Source organism: Bacillus rossius, chromosome 18 (assembly GCF_032445375.1).
Source record: "Bacillus rossius redtenbacheri isolate Brsri chromosome 18, Brsri_v3, whole genome shotgun sequence".
Classification (NCBI taxonomy): Eukaryota; Metazoa; Arthropoda; class Insecta; order Phasmatodea; family Bacillidae; genus Bacillus; species Bacillus rossius.
Window position 1 is genome coordinate 26,871,909 of NC_086345.1, and position 24,306 is coordinate 26,896,214.

Consider the following 24,306-nt stretch of genomic DNA (forward strand, 5'->3'; position numbering starts at 1 on the left):
TAAAGAGTTTAAAATTTCGGTCTGCTAATAAAATGATGTAATAGTCGACGTAGCTGCTTCGGAAACGAATTCTAGCGGCGGGTGCGGAAACTACTTGTGATTCGCGTCCAGAAATGTAGTTGGACACATAATTAGCGTATATTTATCACGCTCGGTATTATTTTTAAGGATTCCACATTGAAAAATTCCGTGTGCGAGATTCGTGTCACACGTGTATTTGCACGTTACCGCGGATCAGACGTCGCACTGGGAGACACGCTCGCGTGATTTTTTTTCTTACGTGCGAAAAAACTGTCAAGTCTATTTCTAGAGTTGGCAGCGGTAGGAGGCACCCGGAGTGAAGTTGGTAGCCCTGTCCAGGGGGCGCTCGCGCGTTTGGGAAGCCTTCTTTTCACAGACGTGAGAGCCACACCCGAAGTTCCCCGAAGTTCATGCTCGCTTTTATTTTTCTGTTCTATCTCATTGTATAAACCGATGTGGCATTAAATTTTGCGTTCGATTAGGTTACGTTAGCTACTTTATAAATACTTTAAAACATTGTGGATGGTCGGTTATATTAGGTAAGTATAGCTACAGTAAAAATACTGTTAAATCATTTTATGGTTGCTTAGCAAATAACTTTTTAATATGTAGCCATCCAGGGCTAGGAAATCGTTTACATGATTTCACAGTAGGTATCTTTAATGTAGCTATACTAACGAAATCAACCGTCCACAATGTTTTAAAGTATTTATAATGTAGCTAACCTAACCTAATTGACCATTAGTTATCATGAGTTACAATGAACCAAAAAAAAAACCGAAGATGCACGATCGGACGTTTGGCTCTCTCGTCTGTGAAAAGAAGGCTTCCCGTAATTTCGTGAATGGAACGGAAACGTGTAACCGCGGTGCTGCCATCTGTGGCGGATGGCGCGAACCGAAGTTCACAAAGACAAAGGTAAACTTTGTCGTGTTAATTTTTTTTAAGCATTTCAAACAAGATTGGCAGTATTTTAAAATAATTCCTTGTCGAAAATCAAGTGCAAAGCCTGGTTTTCTTTTAAGTATTTTTTTTTTTTCGTTTTTATCGAAGCCATACATACTTGATAATTTCGGTCTGCTTATCAAATGATTCGATAGTCGACGTAGCTGCTCCCGCATATGATGAAACGGCTCAGATAAAAGCGAAAAAGACTAAAAAAAATAATACATACCCGGCTTTGCACCTGAATTTCGACAAGGAATTCTATTGAAATACTGCCAATCTCGTTAAAAATGCATCAAAAAGTCAATACTACTAATTTAACCTTTGTCTTTGTGAGCTTTGGTTCGCGCCATCAGTCACAGATGGCAGCACCGCGGTTACACATTTCCGTTTCCACACGACTTCCGTTCCATTCACGAAATAACTCCTACCGTATATCGAGATCTGAGATGTTACACATTAATAAACTATTAAAAAATACAGTTATGACTAGAGACCGGAAAAATTCGCGGGTTCAATGACCTCCAGGATGGACTCCAGTATCCTCTACACACTCTGGCGAATGCCAACTGTTCATTGGCTGCTGACTTGTGAGTCGTCTCGACTGGGCGGCCTGTGATTCGACACTTCTATGAGTGAGGGTCTCTAATTGGCCCTCAGTCCTCCAGATTAACAGTGAACCAATTGCAGAAGCAGCACTAAGGTATAATAATGTGAATTTTAGCATAACACGAAATCAACGCGCGAATTTTTCAGGTCTCTATAGTTATGACTAACAAACTGAGATGGCGTCTCCCACTTATTGCTTGGTCCCGGTCTTACCTAACATTTTTTTTTCTTTCGGTTGTTGGAACAATTTTCCTGCTCATTTCTTCTCGCACGATGCAGAGCAAACAAACCGCTCTTACACTCGTTATCTACAGACACAAACATCGACCACGCTGTTTGTAAATGTTGACGAAGCGACGAGTGTGGATTCAGTAGTTGACACGTAAACAAAGTGTCTCCGTAGACATGAATTATTGCCCTAATACTCTGCCAAAAAAAAAAAAAAAAGGGTAGGTGTTCTTACGTACGCGTGTTAGAAGTTATGCATACTTGGCGTAACAAAAAGCTAACTTTAATTTTGAATACAATAACTAATATAATTAACATAATAAAATGACTAGAGTGATATTATAAATACTGTTGTAAAAAATAAATTCAATCAAATAAAAAAATATATATATATATACTCACTGTTCGATATAAATAAAAGCACGTCTATAAATAATTATTTAATTTAGTAAAATAGTCGAGATAAATTTTAAAATTATACGCCAATTTTTGTAAAAAAAATACTCGGTATTAACCCATAAAACGTATTTCATATATGTAAAAAAAAAAAAAAAACAATAGCTACGTGTTTTACACAGTTACAAAACCTTTATTGTAGTGTTACAAACTATTTATTGGCAACTGGTTTCCAAAGGTATCTTTTGTAGAAGTACAGACATTTTTTTTCTGTGCAGACGAACACAGAAACATGGAAACGAAGTCAAATCAAGTTCCTTCCACGGATTTCTCTGTTTTGTCAAAACACGTGACATTTGACGTCAGCTGACTTTGGCTTTTTTTTTTGTATGTATGGTACAATATTTCTGGTCTGCTCTTGAGGGTATTTTGAAGTTTAATTATTTAGGCGCGTTTTGAAAAAAAAATGATGAATGTGAATTTTTACAATGCACGCGTTCCAGAAAATTGTAGCTATTCTTCTTGAAAAATATTAAATACTATAATTAATTTTCAAATAAAAAAATACCAACCGTATTTTTTACTTTAAGGGTTTGAATTTCGCAAAATGGTTTACTTTTGATTGGTAGTAATCGTATTTTTATTATTATTGGAATTTGTTTGTTTTTAGAATCGGAGATACAATTATTTGAAAACCGTATTTACCCTTCTTTTTCACTCCCTCGAAGTTGGAATTCTGTCATTATATACAGATACACAGACCGGAAACAATCACGAATTAATTTCGCAATAGGCTACAATTCGAGCTCTGCTATTGGCTCATAACTCATCTGGAGGACCCTGGGCCAATGAGAAACACTCGACCATTGCTGTATCGAATCACAGGCTACTGCGTCGGGACGTCTCATAAGACAGCAGCCAATTAGAGGGTGACATCTGCCCGAGTGTACATATAGTACTGTGCAGTCAATCCTGGAGGTCATAGCCCCCGCGAATTTTTCCGGTTCCTAGTTTATTTTAACCTTACTAATTGAAAAATAAAAAAGTTTTAACAAAATCCTTCAAGCCGTTTTCTATTAATGCTGGAACAACAGTCAAACAGACAGACAAAAGTACAAAAAAAAATGAAATTATAATTTTGAGTTCTAAATAATATAAATAGCCGTACATATATACTATATATACTATGTATAATTATATATATAATTTTCTCCAATGTACAGATTCTTTTTTTATCTCCAACTTCTAAGGCTTTGTCGGGTTAGTTACGTGCGTTCCGCGACAATTGATAACCTCGACCTACGTGCGGTAATCGATATAATCGACCTACGTGCGGTAATCGATATCCTCGATCTACGTGCGGTAATCGATATCCTCGACCTACGTGCGGTATTCGATATCCTCGACCTACGTGCGGTAATCGATATCCTCGACCTACGTGCGGTAATCGATATATTCTACCTACGTGCGGTAATCGATATCCTCGACCTACGCGCGGTAATCGATATCCTCGACCTACGTGCGGTATTCGATAACCTCGACCTACGTGCGGTAATCGATATCCTCGACCTACGCACGATAATCGATATCCTCGACCTACGTGCGGTAATCGATATAATCGAACTACATGCGGTAATCGATATCCTCGACCTACGTGCGGTAATCGATATAATCGAACTACGTGCGGTAATCGATATCCTCGACCTACGTGCGGTAATCGATATCCTCGACCTACGCGCGACAGTCGATGCACTCGACCTCGGCGCAGCCTCCTCCGAGATCGCCGCTTGGACGACACGAATGGTTCGGGGTCAAGGTCGCGTCCGGAGAAACGACCTCCGTCTCCCGTCCGTTGCCTTTGCGGTAACAGCTGAGGCGTCTCCCTAGTGCGGTGCTCGAGCGGGAAGTTACCCTATAGCGGCGCTCGAGCGGGAAGGTACCCTATAGCGGTGCTCCAACGAGAAGTTACCCTATAGCGGTGCTCCAGCGAGAAGTTACCCTACAGCGTCGCTCCAGCGAGAAGTTACCCTATAGTGGTGCTACAGCGAGAAGTTACCCTATAGCGGTGCTCCAGCGAGAAGTTACCCTACAGCGGTGCCCGAGTGGGAAGTCACCCTACAGCGGTACTCGAGCGAGAAGTTACCCTATAGCGGAGCTCCAGCGAGAAGTTATCCTATAGCGGTGCTCGAGCGAGAAGTTACCCTACAGAGGTGCTCAAGCGGGAAGTCACCCTACAGCGGTGCTCCAGCGAGAAGTTAACCTAAAGCGGTGCTCCAGCGAGAAGTTACCGTACAGTGATGCTCCAGCGAGAAGTTACCATATAGCGGTGCTCCAGCGAGAAGTTACCCTATAGCGGTGCTCCAGCGAGAAGTTTCCCTACAGCGGTGCTCCAGCGAGAAGTTACCCTATAGCGGTGCTCCAGCGAGAAGTTTCCCTACAGCGGTGCTCCAGCGAGAAGTTACCCTATTGCGGTGCTCCAGCGAGAAGTTTCCCTATAGCGGTGCTCCAGAGAAAAGTTACCCTATAGCGGTGCTCCAGCGAGATGTTACCCTATAGCGGTGCTCCAGCGAGACGTTTCCCTATAGCGGTGCTCCAGAGAAAAGTTAACCTATAGCGGTGCTCGAGCGGGAAGTTACCCTAGAGTGGTGCTCCAGCGAGAAGTTACCCTATAGCGGTGCTCCAGCGAGAAGTTTCCCTACAGCGGTGCTCCAGCGAGAAGTTACCCTATTGCGGTGCTCCAGCGAGAAGTTACCCTATAGCGGTGCTCGAGCGGGAAGTTACCCTACAGCGGTGCTCCAGCGGGAAGTTACCCTACAGCGGTGCTCAAGCGAGATGTCACCCAGACAGTTGCTTGAAGCGAGAAGCTACTCTAGCGCGGGGCTTATGTGAGAATCCTCCTATCGCGGCGCTCGGGCGAGAAGTCATACAGTGCGGTGCTCGAGCGAGATGTCTGCTAGCGCAATGCTCCTGCGAAGTCTCACAGCCAGCGTTGCCTGGTTCGAAACTAAATTTGAGTTTTTTTATATGTATGTGTGTAGCACCACAAGGAAAATGATAAGTATTTTTTGGTCTAATATCCTATTGTATTATCGGATACATAAAAATTTACAAAGCCATAAAATAAATTGCAGAGTTAACACGGTAACAAAAAAAAATACTAGTAGATTCGATACACATTTTGATTAATTTTTTTATTATTAACCTCAATAGAAAGTTATCATTTATACATACAACTTGTCGGCAAAGTAATTCATTTATACAGACTTGCATATACAAAACCTTTCTTTCATCGTCTTGTCAAGTTTGCAACGTTGTAGAGCGATTACTAGGGAGGGAAGGGAGGAAAAGGCCAGATGATTCAATAGCACTTGAGTGTCCACTCTTTAACTAGTGGACTTCGCCTGTCCTGTATTCAAAAAACATTTTGTGGAAACTGAAGTCATCCAACTTGCGGCTTCGCTGGTGACGTTTTCGGCGACGTCACGACTAGAGACCGGAAAAAAATTCGCGGGTTCACTGACCTTTAGGATAGACTCCCAATATCCTCTACACACTCGGGCAAATGCCAACTGTTCATTGGCTGCTGACTTGTTGAGTCGTCACGCGACTGGGTGGCCCTGTGATTCGACACTTACTACGAGCTTTGAATATATATACTGTACAGAAGTCGCCAGCCCCGGTTAAAATTTCTAATACGGTTTTGAGGTAGTTGGTTAATTCACCGCCGCAATCGCCACCATCTCCAGGGCATCGACTTGTGGTGGTCCCTAGCGGACAAGTGTCGAACTCTTCAAATACCCCTTCCCCCTCCCGTTGAACGATCTTGAGCTGCAGTGAATGATTGGTGGGGGGTGCGGGGAATGACAGCCGTCGACAGCGCTGCGCTCTAACGTGCAAATAACAACTAAGACGATTCAGGGCGTTACGGCAGCGCACTGCAGCGGTGAAGTTCCCAAGCTGCTCATCATACGCTTCTGAAAAACGTAGAGTAAATCCTATCCACTCGCGACTTCTATACAGTATATATATTCCAAGCTACGAGTGAGGGGTCTCTATATTGGCCCCTCAGTCCTCCAGTTTAACAGTGGACCGATGATGTTAGCATAGCACCGTAATGAACACGCGAGTTTTTCAGGTCTCTAGTCATGACCCTCCAACTTGGACGCGGCACAGTGGAAGGTGTTGGGGGCGAACACCTCCAGAGAGACAGGGGGAGGGGGGGACACCTCCAGGAAGTCTCGTCGACAAGGATGTGACGTCGGGGAAGCACCACAACGCCGAACGCACAATACAACAGACAGAAGTCGGTTTTTGCCCATGTATGAGTTGAGAACATGAGACAAAAGTCAATTGTTGCCCACGTTTGAGTTGAGCACAGGAGACAAAAGTCAATTGTTGCCCACGTTTGAGTTGAGCACAGGAGACAAAAGTCAATTGATGCCCATGTTTGAGTTGAGGACAGGTTTTCTGCCGAAAACCATAACGCCGAATTGCCAAATTGACCACAACGCCGACGGCTAGAAAACTGCCGTGTACCACAACGCCGAGTTAACCACAACGCCGAAATACATTAACGCCGAAAAAAGGTCATTGCAGGACTGCCACAAAGGTTAGGTTAGGTAAGGTCAGCACACAAATTCATTCAGTTGTTTTTCATTTTGCTCCTGTGGCGCCCTCTCCTCCAACCCCGCAGCAACATTTTTCGGCGTTACTGTACGTTCGGCGTTGTGGTATTTCGGCGTTGTGGTAACGACCCGTGTGACGTGCCCCGTCTCTGCTGGGGCCGCGAGCCCCGGAATAGACTCGCGATAACCGCCGTGAACCAGTTCCCGAGGCTGCCGCCAGGGGCGGGGTGACGGCAGGTCGTCCCAGAACCCCAGACCTGCTCGGCGGCGGAGCGCGCGGAGAGAGAGTGCTACTGCAGAAGCGAAACTGCAGACGTGGGCAACAACCGACTTCTGTCTCCTGCGCTCAACTTACACATGGGCAACAACCTACTTCTGTCTCCGGTGCTCAACTCAAACATAAGCAACAATTGGCTTTTGTCTCCTGTCCTCAACTCAAACGTGGGCAACAATTGGCTTTTGTCTCCGGTGCTCAACTCAAACATAGGCAACAATTTACTTTCGTCTCCTGTCCTCAACTCAAACGTGGGCAACAATTGGCTTTTGTCTCCTGTGCTCAACTCAAACATAGGCAACAATTGACTTTTGTCTCCTGCGCTCAACTCAAACATGGGCAACAACCGACTTCTGTCTCCTGCGCTCAACTTACACATGGGCAACAACCTACTTCTGTCTCCGGTGCTCAACTCAAACATAAGCAACAATTGGCTTTTGTCTCCTGTCCTCAACTCAAACGTGGGCAACAATTGGCTTTTGTCTCCTGTGCTCAACTCAAACATAGGCAACAATTGACTTTTGTCTCCGGTGCTCAACTCAAACATAGGCAACAATTTACTTTCGTCTCCTGTCCTCAACTCAAACGTGGGCAACAATTGGCTTTTGTCTCCTGTGCTCAACTCAAACATGGGCAACAAATGAATTATGTCTCCTGCGCGCAACTCAAACATGGGCAACAGTTGACTTCTGTCTCCTGCGCTCAACTCACACATGGGCAACAATTGACTTTAGTCTCATGTGCTCAACTCATACATGGGCAACAACCGACTTCTGTTTCCTGTGCTCAACTCACACAGGGGCAACAACCTACTTCTGTCTCCGGTGCTCAACTCAAACATAGGCAACGATTGACTTTTGTCTCCTGTCCTCAACTCCAACGTGGACAACAATTGGCTTTTGTCTCCTGTCCTCAACTCACACATGGGCAACAACCTACTTCTGTCTCCTTTGCTCAACTCAAACATAGGCAACATTTGACTTTTGTCTCCTGTCCTCAACTCAAACGTGGGCAACAATTGACTTTTGTCTCCTGTGCTCAACTCAAACATAGCAACAAATGAGTTTTGTCTCCTGCGCTCAACTCAAACATGGGCATCAACCAATATTTCGTCTTCTGAGCTTGACTCAAATATCTGGACGTTCTACAGTGTAAAAACAAAAATTAACTAAAATTTGCGAAGAGCACGATGTAAAGGAATACTTAAAAGTAAAGATAAACAGTGAGAGGTGCATTGTCAATCAGGGAATATGATTAATATTTCGCAATATACGGAACCGGTTCACATGTAGAAAACTTCACAACTGGAATAATGACAGTGATTGAACATTTCATGATGAAGAACACGGTAATGGCTTCTTCTGCAGACTTTTTTAGTGTTGCATGGCACGCGACCAACTTTGGGGTGGTTTTTTTTATTGTGCCTTTAAATGATTCATGCAATGTGGAATTTTGATTTTATGCAGTTTTTTTTGACAAAAGCCATTGCAGTTTTGCACTGTTTGTCATGGGAAAAATTCCGAAAGTAAAAAAAAACATGAAGATAAAAAATTCACAGAAAACAAGACTGAATCAGCTGATGGCGGACGAACGGAACCAACGATGAAACTAAACAAGTATTACTAGAGACCTGAAAAAATTCGCGGGTTCATTACGTGCTATGCTAAAATTCAAACAATCATACCTTAGTGCTGCTTCTGCCATTGGTCCACTGTTAATCTGGAGGACTGAGGGCCAATTAGAGACCCTCACTCGTAGAAGTGTCGAATCACAGGGCCACCCAGTCGAGACTTTGAATATATATACTGTATAGAAGTCGCGAGTGGATAGGATTTACTCTACGTTTTTCAAAAGCGTAAAATGAGCAGCTTGGGAACTTCACCGCTGCAGTGCGCTGCCGTAACGCCCTGTATCGTCTTAGTTGTTGTGTACACGTTAGAATGCAGCACTGTCGCCCGCTGTCATTCCCCGCACCCCTCATCTATCATTCGCTGCAGCTCAAGGTTGTTCATCGGGAGGGGGAAGGGGTGTTTGAAGAGTTCGGCACTTGTCCGCTAGGGACCACCACAAGTCGATGCCCTGGAGATGGTGGCGATTGCGGCGGTGAATTAACCAACTACCTCAAAACCGTATTAGAAATTTTACCCTGGGCTGGCGACTTCTATACAGTATATATATTCAAAGGTCGAGACGACTCACAAGTCAGCAGCCAATGAACAGTTGACATTTGCCCGAGTGTGTAGAGGATATTGGAGTCTATCCTGAAGGTCACTGAACCCGCGAATTTTTCCTGTCTCTGAGTATTACGGACAACACATCGACGACAATACGGACAATAAATGTTCAACATACAAATATACAGCACAAGAATTCCGTTGAAGGCACTTCGTCACACGGAAAAAAAAATATAAACAACGCAGACGAATACAATGGGCTAGTGACGACGACACAGATGAAGTGCAGGCATTTAAATTCTCACCGTTATTCGTCGGATTGGAATGTCCTTGTGCGCGCGCACTCTCCTAGAAGCCCATTGGCCGAGCGAGAGTCTCAACAGCTGTTCGCCGCGTCCCACTAAAGGGAGTCAACAACGACCAATCAAGACGCAGGGTTAAATAGCTGTCACTGGAGAGAGAGAGACGCGAACAGCGAACAACAAAAACAACTTCCTAAACGAGTGTCAACGACAGACTTCTAAGCCTTGTCCATGGGGACTTTATTCTGTGGCGTGCGACCCGTCAGGGACTTGAAAACAGTTCTTTAAATAAACACTAGTAGCAGGCACCGGGACGAATTTATTGCAGAACTGATTTTTTTTTTTTTTTTTTTAGGTTTAACTGCAGTGCCAATGGCTACTTCATGATATGGTTTGCATTTCTATCACGAAATATTTCTTGGCTGTCAAAATCGTAACAAATTTGAGAATTTTGAAATGCCAGGTAAAATTAATTAATATTTACTGAAAAAAAAAATTCAAAACTTTTCTTGAAGTAGCCAGTTGCATTGCAGTTAAATCAAAAATGGTTCCATTTTGCAATAAATTAAATTATCCTTATTTGCGCAACCCAAAAAAAAAAACGTTAAAAATGTAACTTTGGCAGCTAATTATGCAAAAAAAGTATGCGCTGTATATATTATTCATTTCTTGAAAGTTAAACAATTGAAAAAATTTAAAAGTTGATCATTGATTAGTATAAATATAAAATCTTGGACTGAAATGGGAGGCCCAGCCAGGCCCGAAGCTAGAGACAGGAGACATCTGTGTCACAGGGGGACAGAAAAGGGAAGCGGGGGTTCATTTGGCACAACGTCTGCTGGCACACAAAGGCTCCAAGGTCACCTGCTACCTGCGATGATCCAACGGTGGGTATTTTATTCTGGCATGCCCCCCCCCCCCCCCCCCCCAACACCTAGGCAGAGAGCTCAACATGAAAAACGGCCAAAATACTACCAAACCTTCCACAAACACTCCCTTGCCAGCGACAACTGAAGCTTACAAGCAACACACGGGAACATAACCTCACTTACACAAACGCACTTGGAAAAAATGCATAAACACAATTGATATTCACAATAAATAATTAATTTTTTGACGTGATAACGTCTTATAAATCGATTGAACGCCGGCTGCACGCACGAAAAATCATGACTCATTGTCACGTTCCGTCTGAGCCCGAGCGTGCAAGAACCGGCCAACCACCGTGCGAGGAAAATCTTCTATAATATCAAACAGGTTAAGGCGGGCTTTTTTTTTAAACTAATTGTTCGTGATTATATTTAAAACAAATTATTTCAATTAAATTTGCAAAAAAACTGTAAATAATATTTGAAAATCTGAAAAGTATGCAATTTTTCATCAATGTTTTCTTATGACGTTATCTCGTAAAATTATCGTCCGTAAACCGACTTTACAGACAATACCCTTTTTTATTATTATTATATGGGTAGGCGAAGGGTAGAGACCGGAAAAATTCGCGGGTTCAATGACCTCCAGGATAGACTCCAATATCCTCTACACACTCGGGCAAATGCCAACTGTTCATTGGCTGCTGACTTGTGAGTCGTCAAGAAAGGGTGGCCCTGTGATTCGACAATTCTACGAGTGAGGGTCTCTAATTGGCCCTCAGTCCTCCAGCACTAAGGTATAATTATTTGAATTTAGGATAGCACGTAATGAACCCACGAATTTTTCAGGTCTCTATCGAGGGGCCGATGATGTCCATATTCCAAGGTCAAGCTGCTAACGTGCTTCACGTCCAGCTGTTATCGACACACGTGCATGAAGGCCGCCGGCTGATAACAAGAGATAAGAAATCGTAAGGCGCAGATAAAAGTTGCTCGTTGTGTGTAATCGCTTGTTGGGATAACGTTTACGAGCTGTTAGAATCACAAGATTTTTTTTTGTACCTTTGCGTTGAGTAAAGTTTTTTTTTTCAGCTCTCGCGTTCGCAATCTGCGGAAAGCAGTGATAACACCGGGAGCTGTGATAAGTGCGACGAAATAAAATGCAAAAAAAAAAAAATGGTTGTCTGTAAAGTCGGTTTACGGACGAAAGTTTAACGTGGCAACGTCATAACAAAACATTGATGAAATAATTGCATACTTTTATGAATAAAATTGAATCATTTTTATTGAATTATCACTATTCTGTATGGATACAAAGGAGGAGTGAAATGAAATCAACAATTTAATTGATAAATTTACTTTTATTTGCACTCATTAATTCAAATATGTTCATTACTTTAACGAACATATTATTTTAACTATAACTTTTATACATGTTTGCTATTTAACTTCTTCCAATCTGTGTTATTCTGTTAAGGATAGGACGTTGATAGGAAAATGAAGGAAACGAATGGGAGTGTTTCAAGTTTAATGTGCCTCGAAAAAGTCAAATCAATGGTTGTTCCAATCGAGTGGAAGAGAGATAGATGCGGCGCAAGCGTACAATGAGCGTAACGGGATATAGCGTAACGGGACAATGTGCGTAACGGGACTCTTTTTTCGTGCGTGCAGCCGGCGTTCATCGAGTTATTAGACGTTTGTCACGTCAATAAAATATTTCAGAGCTATATTTATTATTACTTAAAAGCTGGTTCGTGATAGCTTGGGAGCTACACGTGTCGCTTGACCTGGCGTTCGGCTGAAAATTGACACTGGGAAGCTGTTCCCGAGACGGTTCAACCTTCGGAGATGCTGGGGCAGGCCCCCCACATCATTCTGTGGGCCCCATTGCTAGAAGTCATGATGCCCCCCACACCCCTTTTTTTTCTAACAGAGATAAAAAAATGTTTTTTTTTCCCCTTTATGTACATTGTTTTAGTTACCTATATATTTTTTTAACCTTTTCACAATTATTTTTAAAACACAAAGTCAGTGTTTCGATTGTCAACGTAAATTTATTTTGAATGATGGCAAATAAATGAGTGTTAAGTGTTCTGCACTGTTAACATGGTGTCACGTCAATTGTTGGTGGTTTTGTTACTCACAGTAGTTGCAGATTCAGACATACGTTCTGTACGCACAGCATATTCCGAATAATATTAGATACTCTGGTGTAATATTTCATCGGTAACTAAATTTAGGCCTTACTGTTTAATTGTTTTCTATGATTTATTTAAAATTGTCTGCTTTTTTGTTTTAAGTTTTTTTTTATTTCCTTCGCAGGCCCCCTAGACCCATGGGCCCCGTTGCCATAGCAACGGTAGCACCGGCCATGTGGGGGCCCTGTGCTGGGGACAACACAACAAAGCATGAATGCCCGGGTGAGAATCCCAGCCCAAAGTATCACAGTTGATACAGCGACACGTTCTCGCAGCAAAAAAACGTACGAATATCTGCGAGTCGTGCAAGAATATATCTGCTCCATTTGTAGGTTATGTTGACCGGCACGCGCTCGGCGTGACAAGATGGCGGCTGTTTGAACGGCGGCGGGGTTGTTATTATTATTAGGACGTGGACTTGCGTCAGCGCGCGACGGAGGTCTTGGCCTGAAGTATCACGGCGATACAGTTGATACAGCGATACGGTTGTTCTCGCAGCAAAAAACGCACGAATATCTGCGAGTCGTGCAAGAATATCTCTGCTCCATTTGTAGGTTATGTTGACTGGCACGCGCTCGGCGTGACAAGATGGCGGCTGTTTGAACGGCGGCGGGGTTGTTATTATTAGGACGTGGACTTGCGTCAGCGCGCGACGGAGGTCTTGGCCCAAAGTATCACCGCGATACAGTTGATACAGCGATACGGTTGTTCTCGCGCAAAAACGTACGAGTATCTGCGAGTCGTGCAAGAATATCTCTGATCCATTTGTAGGTTATGTTGACTGGCGCGCGCTCGGCGTGACAATATGGCGGCTGTTTGAACGGCGGCGGGGTTATTATTAGGACGTGGATTTGCGTCAGCGCGTTACGGAGGTCTTGGCTGTCAGCCAATGAACCGTTATTTCGCGGCTGGGTCCAAGCTAGCGGAAGGGGAGTAGAGGGGGTTTGTTTGTTTGTTTGGGAAGCCTTCATTCCACAGACGAGAGAGCCACACCCGAAGTTCCCCGAAGTTCATGCTCGCTTTTTTTTTCCGTTCTATCTCATTGTATAAACCGGTGTGGCATTAAATTTTGCGGTCGATTAGGATAGGTTAGCTGCATTATAAATACTTTAAAACATTGTGGATGGTTGGTTATATTAGGTAAGTATAGCTACATTACAAAATACTGTAAAATCATTTTATGGTTGCTTAGCAAATGACTTTTTAATATGTAGCTAGCTATCCTGGGCTAGGAAACCGTTTACATGATTTCACAGTATCTTTAATGTAGCTATCCTAACCAAATCAACCGTCCACAGTGTTTTAAAGTATTTATAATGTAGCTAACCTAACCTTTTACAATGAACCAAAAAAAACAAACAAAAAAAACGAAGATGCACGATCGGGCGTTTGGCTCTCTCGTCTGTGAAAAGAAGGCTTCCCTTGTTTGTTTGCCCTTGCAGCTTAATCCACGTTCCGCCTCTCTTTAGCTGGCGGACCATCGCGCCACGGAATCGATTTCATTATGTTAAGCACATACTTACTCCTAATAATGTTCGCAGGCTTTCACGGCCGTTGTTTGAAGAAGCTTGGCTTCTGGTGTTGTAGCCGCGTCCTTGGCGAATAATTCATCCGACGTTTCGGTCGACATTGCAGCCACCATCATCAGGGAGCAGTTACCTACTGAGGTTCTTAAGTAGGTAGAACCTCAGTAGGTAACTGCTCCCTGATGATGGTGGCTGCAATGTCGACCGAAACGTCGGGTGAATTATTCGCCAAGGACGCGGCTACAATTTATTTACTAATATCTGTATCCTTGCCAACCATGTTCCAGTCTCATTGACAAACATAAGTTTGCCGTGTACTGAAACCAGTTTTTTTTTTTTTTTTTTTTTTTTACATTCAACACAAGTTTATTCGTGAATAAATCAAGCTCTGTACTATGTTTCGATTCCTCCTGTCAAAAGAGGAAAACCTTTTTCGGTCACAAGACTGTTCTTCGCGGGGTGTCCCCCCCCCCCCCCCACACACACAAACACACACACCATCGGTTGAACACGAGTTTTCCGAAGACCACAATCAACTCTGGTGGGAAGCTTGAAAAATAAAATGCCGCCACAGCAATTTGCGAGGGAAACCCCATGCTATGAAAAGAGGGTTCCTCGAATCAATTTGCTGTGCAAGTGCGGACTGGTTTGTTGTGTTGGGGAGAAGAGGTAAAAAAAAAAAAAAAAAGATGGGTTTGGGGGGGGGGGAGGCATTTTGAATGGTTGCCCTAGCAACGCACACCCTTCTTTGGATTCCCTTCTAGCAGCGACAACGGGGTTCCAGTAGCATGAATGCTAAACTGGCGTCCGAGAACCTGCATTTCAAATGCTGGCGTCTGCAACTCACAAACTAAATACGTATCTGTTGTTTAAGGGGGTGCCTCCCATTTCAGGTCAAGATTTTATATTTACAGTAATTATTAGAGACAGGAAAAATTCGCGGATTCAATGACCTCTAGGATAGCCTCCATTATCCTCTGCATTTTCCAAGCAAACATGTGTGTTCATTGGGTGCTAACTTGTGAGGCGTCTCCACTAGGTAGCTTGTGATTCGATGATTCTTTGGTCGATAATCTCTAATTGGCCCAGAGAGCTCAAGTTAAACTTCGAGCCAATAGCAAAACCAGCAGAATTGTACACGTGTTTGGATTTCAGCCTATCACGAAATTAAACCGCGAATTTTTCCGGTCTCTAGTAATTACTGATAAACTTGTAGACTTTTCCAATTGTTCAACTTTCACGAAATGAAAAAATATATACAGAGCATATTTTTTTGCATAATTATTAGCTGCCAAAGTTAACATTTTTAACGTTTTTTTGGGTTGTACAAACAAGGAGAATTTAATTTATTGCAGAATTGAAACTTTTTTTGTTTAACTGCAATGCCACTGGCTACTTCAAGAAATTGTTTGAATTTCTTTCAGAAAATATTAATTAATTTTTACCTGGCATTTCAACATTCTCAAATCTGTTACGATTTTGACAGCCAAGAAACATGAAATGAGTTTTCTAACGCATGAGGATTTCTGAAAAGATCTCAAAATTTCTTGAATGGTCTAGAAAGTTCCAAAATGTGTAAAACGGTTATAATTTATCTGGAATGTTCTAGAAAGTTCTAGAAATATCTGGAACGATATAGAAAATTCTATGAGTGCAAACTATTATGATCGATTTAGAATGTTCGAGAAAGTAAATATGTAAATAAAACATGAATTTTTCATTTACTAAACTTTTTCTTAAAATTATTTTAATTCGTTGATTAGTTAACTCTATTACATATACTCTATATACACCGCATGTTTAATGGCCGAATAAGTCTCTCAATATCTATAATATCTATGTTAAAAAATGTATCCTTATATATTTTTTATACAATTAAACAGGCAATGTATCTCAACCCGAGCAACGCCGGGTTTCACTGCTAATATAAATATAAAATCATAACCTGAAGTGAGAGGCACGCCCTTAAATCATTGTAATTTTTTTCCAACTGAAGATTCTGCCAAGAATGTGTCACCACAGACTGGTTAATTAGTGACTTCTCTATGAATCAGTGTTTGAAGTTGCGACTACTCACTGACAAAATCGGTATCACGAGTTAGAGCTGATGAATCACTGGTTCAAGGTGAGCGTTTGCCAGTTTCAACTACAGTATTTCATATTTGTAGTACACTTACATGGTGGCTTAAAGTTATACACTTGTTATCTGACCGTCGACGCAACTTTCTGAACACTCCTCCGAATAACGAAAGAAATTTATAACGGAATATTTTTACTGGCGAAAAAAGGGGAAGAGTCAATTAATTCTGCTTGAAAAAAAATATTATATAGATAAATATCTCCCTCTGTTTAATGTCAACTGACCATTCTACTCCTTTTCAGATTTCATATATGTATATAAACGTAAATTTACGGATTTGTTAGCGAAGAATCAATCCGAAATAATTGAATAGTTCTTCGAAACCACAAATAATTGGATCTTTGTAGAAACTAAACCGAGTTCCGAATTGCGTAGTAAACAATGTAAACACACACTAACGAGAGAGAGAGAAAAAAAGAGTTTTTGGTTGGACGTAAAAATGTTTTTGAATACACAGATGATTTAATCCAGGCTGTTTTTTTTTTTTTTTTTTTTTTTCCCCGGCGACAAGAACAGATTTCAAAACGTCGCAACTGTATTGTATTCTTGTGTTCGTCTGTTTTGTTGTGTTTTCCAAAATATACATATATATATATTTTTTTATCCTTCAGCTAGGTTCTCCTGTACGTCTCAATTTTGTTGTTGTGAAGTTTACGTTAACTGTTTAGTATCATCGTTGTGCTTGTCCTAATTCGGCTTATTGTCTTTATTTAATGTTCTTGTTGCAATTGTCTCGTCGTTAATTCGCTGTGTTCGTCTGGGCTGTGATTTTTTTTTGACGTGACAACGTCTAATAAATCGATGAACGCCGGCTGCACGCACGAAAAAGTGTCCCGTTACGCACATTGTCCCGTTACGCTGTGTCCCGTTACGCTCTTTGTACGCTTGCGCCGCATCTGTCTCTCTTCCACTCGATTGGAACAACCATCGATTTGACTTTTTCGAGGCACATTAAACTTGAAACACTCCCATTCGTTTCCTGCTTTTCCTATCATCGTCCTATCCTTAACAGAATAACACAGATTGTAAGAAGTTAAATAGCAAACATGTATAAAAGTTATAGTTAAAATAATCTCTTCGTTAAAGTAATAAACATATTTGAATTAATGAGTGCAAATAAAAGTAAATTTATCAATTAAATTGTAGATTTCATTTCACTCCTTCTTCGTATCCATACAAAATAGTGATAATTCAATAAAAATGATTCAATTTTATTCATAAAAGTGTGCAATCATTTCATCAATGTTTTGTTATGACGTTGTCACGTTAAACTATCGTCCGTAAACCGACTTTACAGACAACCAATTTTTTTTTTCTGCTGTATTCCGTCCACGGAACCTTCAGTGTTGTCTAGGCACGTAACACATTACATAGCTGGCACTGGCCTGCTCTTGGTTTTTTTTTATAAGGGCACAATCCGGCAACAATTTATTGTTAGCTGAAGAACTTTTTATTTACACAGAAAAAAAAAGTCTTTACTTTTACTAAAGATTCCTTTGAAAACCAGTTGCCAAGAAATAGATTGTAATACTACAAGAAAGATATTGTAACTTTGTACGACACAAGGGCTATGGTTATTTTTGCACATATGAAATAATTTTTTTACGATAACTGGCGCACAATTTTTATATTTTAATTGATGTTTCATTCAAATATAAATTTATTAAACTATAGAAAATATCGAAAAATTCAACCATTTGACTTCATTTTGTTATCTCGAGCTTAATTTGAGCGCAGTTAATACCGGAAAGATATTCATTGAACTGTTTACAAATAACTTTAACTATTGGCGGGTACTAGGAAAAAACACAAAACACATAAATTTTTCAGGATGAAAATACGAACTCAGTATTACTGCGATACTTTATAAAGAGCACGAAAAATCCTAATCGCAATACAGGTATACGTGGTGCATGGGCGTCTTCAATTTCGTCCCCTCCAATAATATATTTAGTTTCCTAGTTATATTAAAAAAATTATTTCTGTGATATTACCCATATGTTGCACAATTAATGATTTTTTTGTGGATATAGCAGCAAATATGTTAACCGTGTTTTTACAAATTTGTTCTCTGAAAATATTTTTTATAAAAAAATAAATTATATATTACAACCAACTATAATTAGAATATTTAGGAAAGAATAATGCCTAAAAACCACCTTTTTGCACCTTCAAACCCCAAATTTTCCCGGGGGAGGGCCCCCCCGCTTTTTTTCCCCAGGGGATGGATATTCCTCAACAACTAAACTAATTGAAGTCCCCCCAAAAATATATATCCTTGCGACGCCCATGCGTGGTGTATTAATCAGAGCGATGCTTGACAGATACTGTGTATGTGTATACGAAACACTTCAAACAAGGTTGAGTTATACTGTACAAATGTTTAACATGTAAGCGTTACGTGAAAAACATAATAAAGGCGATCTGATGAGGTAAACAAGTATGTACTAGTAATGCACACGCATCTCGCCTGATATATACCACTGCCACTTATCGTGATGATATATGTTGCCTAAATCACTAAGGTGCATTGTTGACTGTTTACATCATTGCGGTCTCGAAATAAATAAATCCTTACACGCTACACCACACACACGCGCTAGCGACCTTGAATTTCTTAAGCTGAAAGCGTTCCTTCTCGTACTTTCTCCTGCGCCACAAATGAAATGTGTCAAACGTAGATATCTGGGGCATAGGGGACAGCCAAGATGTGGAGGGATGGAATGTGTTAAGGCCCCTGCCTACCCGGGCACACACACGGTGCGCAGAGCTCCAAGAAAAAAAAACGCGATTTGAAAATTACTCAAGATATCCGAGTGGGGGTCTGCTTAAGAAAAGCATATAAGTGTTCGCTGAGGGCCGAAAAGTACTTTTTATTTCCTATTGAGTTTTTAAACTGTACTTCTAGAAGATTAAAATGGCTAAAAGGCGTGTATTTAGAGTAACATTTAGGCGTAAAACAATCAGTACAGATTCTTGGAAGCACCAAAGGGACTTGCATTACACCTTTATCTTCATTTCTCCGCCATATATAATGTCACGGTCGCCGCTCATACGCACGACGAGAAGACTGCGCGCCAGTCCAGAGGAGACACCGCGCTAGAAGCACCAGCGAGCGTCGCACATGACTATGGTTATTTTTCCATACATGAAATACCCTTTTCAAGATGATTTTTTACTAACGAAAATTTGGGTAAACTGTTATATTTGATTGACGTTTCTTTCAAGTATAATTTAAAAAAAAATACTATGGAAAATATAGTCGGAAATCCAATAATTTGACTTAATTTTTTTATTATGGTTATTAATTTGCGCAGTTAATATCCGAAAGCTACACATACTTTTTAACTATTGTAAGTACTGAGACAACACAAAGCATAGAGGTACATTCCCGGGTAAGAGACAGAATCCAGTATTACTGATGCGAACACTATTTTGCAGTGATACAGTTGTTTTCGTGTAAATGTACAAATTTACAAATATCTGTAATATTGCATGAAAACTTCATTAATTTACAAAAAAAATTACAAAAATTAATGTTTCGTTATTTGTCGAGTTTCTCTTTCACACACGCATAAAAAATAAAGTATTAACGCTTAGCAAATGCAGCCGCAATAGAAAGGTTGCATTCGTAAGTGATGCATAATATCAGATTTTTTGTGGTTAAACCATTTAATTTATTTGTTAATATATAAAAATTTAATTACGAAATTTTTTTTACGTACCAATAGTCATGATTAATAAAACTAAACCGAACCACTACATGAGAAATAATTTACGTACTGAATGCATTAATCTATACCTACGAACGGATTAATAAAGTTGTAATAGGAATGTTGTTCAATATGGAGTCGTTTTTATACTCAATAACAAGTATTAAGATTGCATTTTTTAATTAGAAATTCTTTTAATTTGAAGAAGCCGTTTACAAAAATTGACTCAACATAAAAAATATAATTCTTTATCATTTTATTACTCAGTTGAAAGGAATAACAGTGATGTGTAACATCTAAACTCGCACACGAAATTTAAAGTAGTATTCTTTAAAATAATGCCGACCGTGTTCAGTATATACGGAAACTTGTGTTAACTGCATTTCTGGACGCGCATCACACGTAGTTTCCGCACCCGCCGCTAGAATTCACTGCCGGAGCAGCTACGTCGACTATCGAATCAGTTCCATTTGCAGATAATTTTTTTTAAACATTATATGTAATGAAACTGATTCGATAAAAGCGAAGAAGACTTCAAAAATAAAAACTGTACACTGACTTTGGAACTGAATTTCGACAAGGAATTTTATTAAAATGCTGCTCACCTTGTTGAAACTCACTTAACAGTTAACACTATAAAGTTTCCATTTGGCTTTGTGAACATTACCTACATGGCATGTGAGGTACGAATGAGCACTGCCGGAAAGAATTTAAAAAAAAAGAAGTATTTTTTGAAGACTATAGTGAAGTTATGTTACGTAATTTTTTTTTAAGTGTAACATTTTCTCTCTCGACGCAATAGAATCCGTTCGAATTGTTTGTAAATATTCTAATTTTTATCTACCGTAAAACTTTTGTCTGTAACAATTTTTGTCAATACAAACCATTATTTCAAGCAGTTGAAAAACACACATGTACGAAAGTCGCTATTAACATGCTCTATTTTAGAATGATCACAAAGTGGGTTTTAAAAAAATTAGGTTTGTGAACAGAGACCATGAAAATCACACATTCGAGGCTATTAGTCTTTGGTGCAACCTGTAAGTTGGTTCGCACTCTAGTTTTAATTTTAATTTATAATACACACGTATGAGGTCGCTGTGTACCTGCTCTATCGTTATCTTAGCACATTTCTTCTTCTTCAAAAAATATAAAAACTCGGCCGGAAATTACTATAGTTGCGTGAATGACTTAGTTTGTTGTGGTCCCAAACACTCTGACCCGGGCGGCCGAATAGAGACTGCGGATAGAGTTCAGCTCAGTATTTATTTTTTTTTTTTTCGAAAAAAAAAAAAGAAACAGCTTTTGAAATGTGTTCAAACGTAAGTTAAGAAATTCGTTTTGGCAGCAGCTAAACAATTAATTAAACAAACTATAATACCTTCTTATATAAGATTACACACGCAAACACCTAGATCACATATGGAGGTTATGATTTCACCCGTTCGTCCGTCAAAAGTAAGTTAATTAAGCTACTGAGCTGAACTTAGCTCTATCCTGCGGCTCTATACGGCCGCCCGGGACTGAGTGCTTGGGACAACAACAGCCTAAGTCATTACACGCAAACACGGCAATTACTTTTAAGTTTTAATTTTTTTCCCAAGAGAATGAGCAGTCATAACGTTGAAGCAGTCACAAGGTGACCTAAATACATCTGTTTACTATAAATAAAAATTAAATTTACTGTGTAAACCAACGTAGGGTTGTCCCAGGGACTCTGAAAGCCACCACCTCTTAGGGTGTCCAAAGTGTGGTTTTTATGGTATTTAACACAAAACTTTATTTTTTTCGTTACTTTGGCCTAAATGTAACGCCACGGCAGGTACATATGGACTTTCTTCTATGTTCCTTCTAACAAAAAATATTAATTTTCAGAGGTAACCCCCGTACGAGATTCTCCAGGGCCTCCAAAGTGTGGTCTTTAACAAACTTATCACAAACATTAATTTTTTACATCAACTTTGGAGGGGTCACCTTCATTTGTGAAATACGCAACGAAAAACAACACTTTGGTGGCTTTCAGAGTCCCTGGGACAACCCTACGTTGGTTTACACAGTAAATTTAATTTTTATTTATAGTAAACAGATGTATTTAGGTCACCTTGTAACTGCTTCAACGTTATGACTGCACATTCACTTAGAAAAAAATTAAAACTTGGATGGTAACTGCCGTGTTTGCGGGTAATGACTTAGGCTGTTGTTGTCCCGAGCACTCAGTCCCGGGCGGCCGGATAGAGCCGCAGGATAGAGCTAAGTTCAGCTCAGTGTTAAGCTGGACTTACTATGATCCGCGTGTCGGTCAAAATATTTTCCGCTTGGATGCCGACAACTATTAAGGCTTACATTTCTGAGGAAATTTCTCTTGTAAAGGATTACCAGTTTGCTTTTGTATCTCAGAAAATTATTGTTCGTAAAGTAAACTCAAAACATGTTCATAGGCAAGCCCCCCCCCCCCCCCCCCCCCACCGAGAAGTCAATCACCTGGTTGCGCCCTTGGGAACGTTAAGAATATAATACGGAAGCTGCTTAACAAATAAACTAACTTTTAAAAAATTTAACAAAAAGATTATGCCTTTCAGACATTTTTGAGGTTATAATTTCATCCGTTCGTTCGTCAAAAAGCCGAGCGATTCACAATCATCCGCACGTCCGTCAAAAATACTTTTTTTTTTTTTTTTTTTTTTAATTTTAATGTTGCCAACAGACCCAAAATTCTTAAATACTGGTGAAAATTTATCTTGTACATATATATAATATTCACAATCATGAATGTTAAGCACTTAATATTTTTTTTGCTCTATTTATTAAAACATTTTCAGTTTTTAAAATTATATTCAAACGTGTATATTAACATTAAATGATAACATCTAAAGAAATAAGTATACTTAAGCCTTAGAAGACAGTATCAGCACTGTTCATTCTGCCAGGGCCTATTTCACCGGTGATAGGTATCTTGCTAACATTCTGGAGGTTATTTCATCCGTCCGTACGTAGAAAGTTAAAAGCTTGGTTAAGGTTTTTGACGGACGGAAGGATGGAGTTCTTCGGGCCATCTGATTGGCTGAATGTCACGTGATTGATTGACGGACTGACTTAGGCGACGGGCTAACGTTAACTCCGGCCTTATTCGCCCGACGTGTAGTTAAGTAGGTATTGCAGTTTTCAACGGAACTCACCAGCATTCTCCAAGTATATCAAGTGTGTCGAACAGCGACGCCTTGAAACCCACAGCAGACAAGAGAGTTGAGTTGAGTTCTCTCTCACAACTTGTCTCGTCGCACGATGTCTTCTGTCCGCAACGCTACTCCACCGGCCGCCAAACAAGTTATGTCGCTGCGAGCTCTAGCGGGGAAATAGCAGTTTCTTTGTTTGCTGCTGCCCGCCGCTAGCTTGTTGTAGAGATACAGACACGGGGGGGGGGGGGGGGGAAGTGACCGACTCCCGCGCATGCGCGGAAGGGAGGTGGGGGGGAATTCACGTATAGTACGTTCCACATAACCTTGAACGTTGGAGAAATCGCGGCCCGTCTACAATTCCGAATCTTGAAGACTAGTGTCCAAGATGTGTATCGACGAATTTTTTTTTTCTTTCGAGAAAATTACTGCATTCGTCATACACAGATGTTCCATTTCTTTAACTGACTAGATAAATAAATCGGGGGATTCACGTACAGTACGTTCCACATAACCTTGAACGCTGGAGAAATCGCGGCCCGTCTACAATGAATCCGAACCTGAAGACGACATGTGTCTAAGATAAGATGACGTCTGTAGACGATTTCCTCTTCGAGAAATAACTGCATTCGTCATTCGTCAAAAAGATTTTGTATCTCTTAAACTGACTAGATAAATTATAATTATTGACCTACTGCTGCAATATGTGATACGTGCTAAAAAAAAAAAATAATAATTATAGAACATAGAAAAATGGTTACTACAGCGCCGTGAAATAGTCCCGTGGCTGGGCTGAGCAGAGAACGGCTACTGATGACGTCACATGTTTGAAAATAGGCCTGGAGTCTACGGCAACATGAACAGTTCGTACTGCATTTGGGGGGAAACGGAAATAAGGATGATGACACTTAATGACAAAGATGACTGAAGGTCTTTCCTCAGTGAAAAACACGCCCAAGAATTGAGTAGTAGGAAGGGACCAATTATTGTAATTAAATGGGAACGATAGCTTTGCAATTACACTTTGAACATGTCTATCAATGTTTGGTTTTTTCCAGCAACGTCACAAAGACACGTCATCCTATGTTCATGTTCGCCCCTGCCCTTCCCAGG

General features: G+C 40.6%; 1 protein-coding gene across 1 annotated transcript in view; it reads right to left on the reverse strand.

The window, feature by feature from the left end:
* Positions 1–23,382, reverse strand: part of LOC134541081 (monocarboxylate transporter 12-like) — a 52,160-nt gene extending 28,778 nt beyond the window's left edge. The window contains exon 1 of the mRNA XM_063384234.1: positions 23,197–23,382. The gene's annotated coding sequence lies outside the window, so the exon portion shown is untranslated. The remainder of the gene's footprint in view (positions 1–23,196) is intronic.
* Positions 23,383–24,306: the final 924 nt, after the last annotated feature.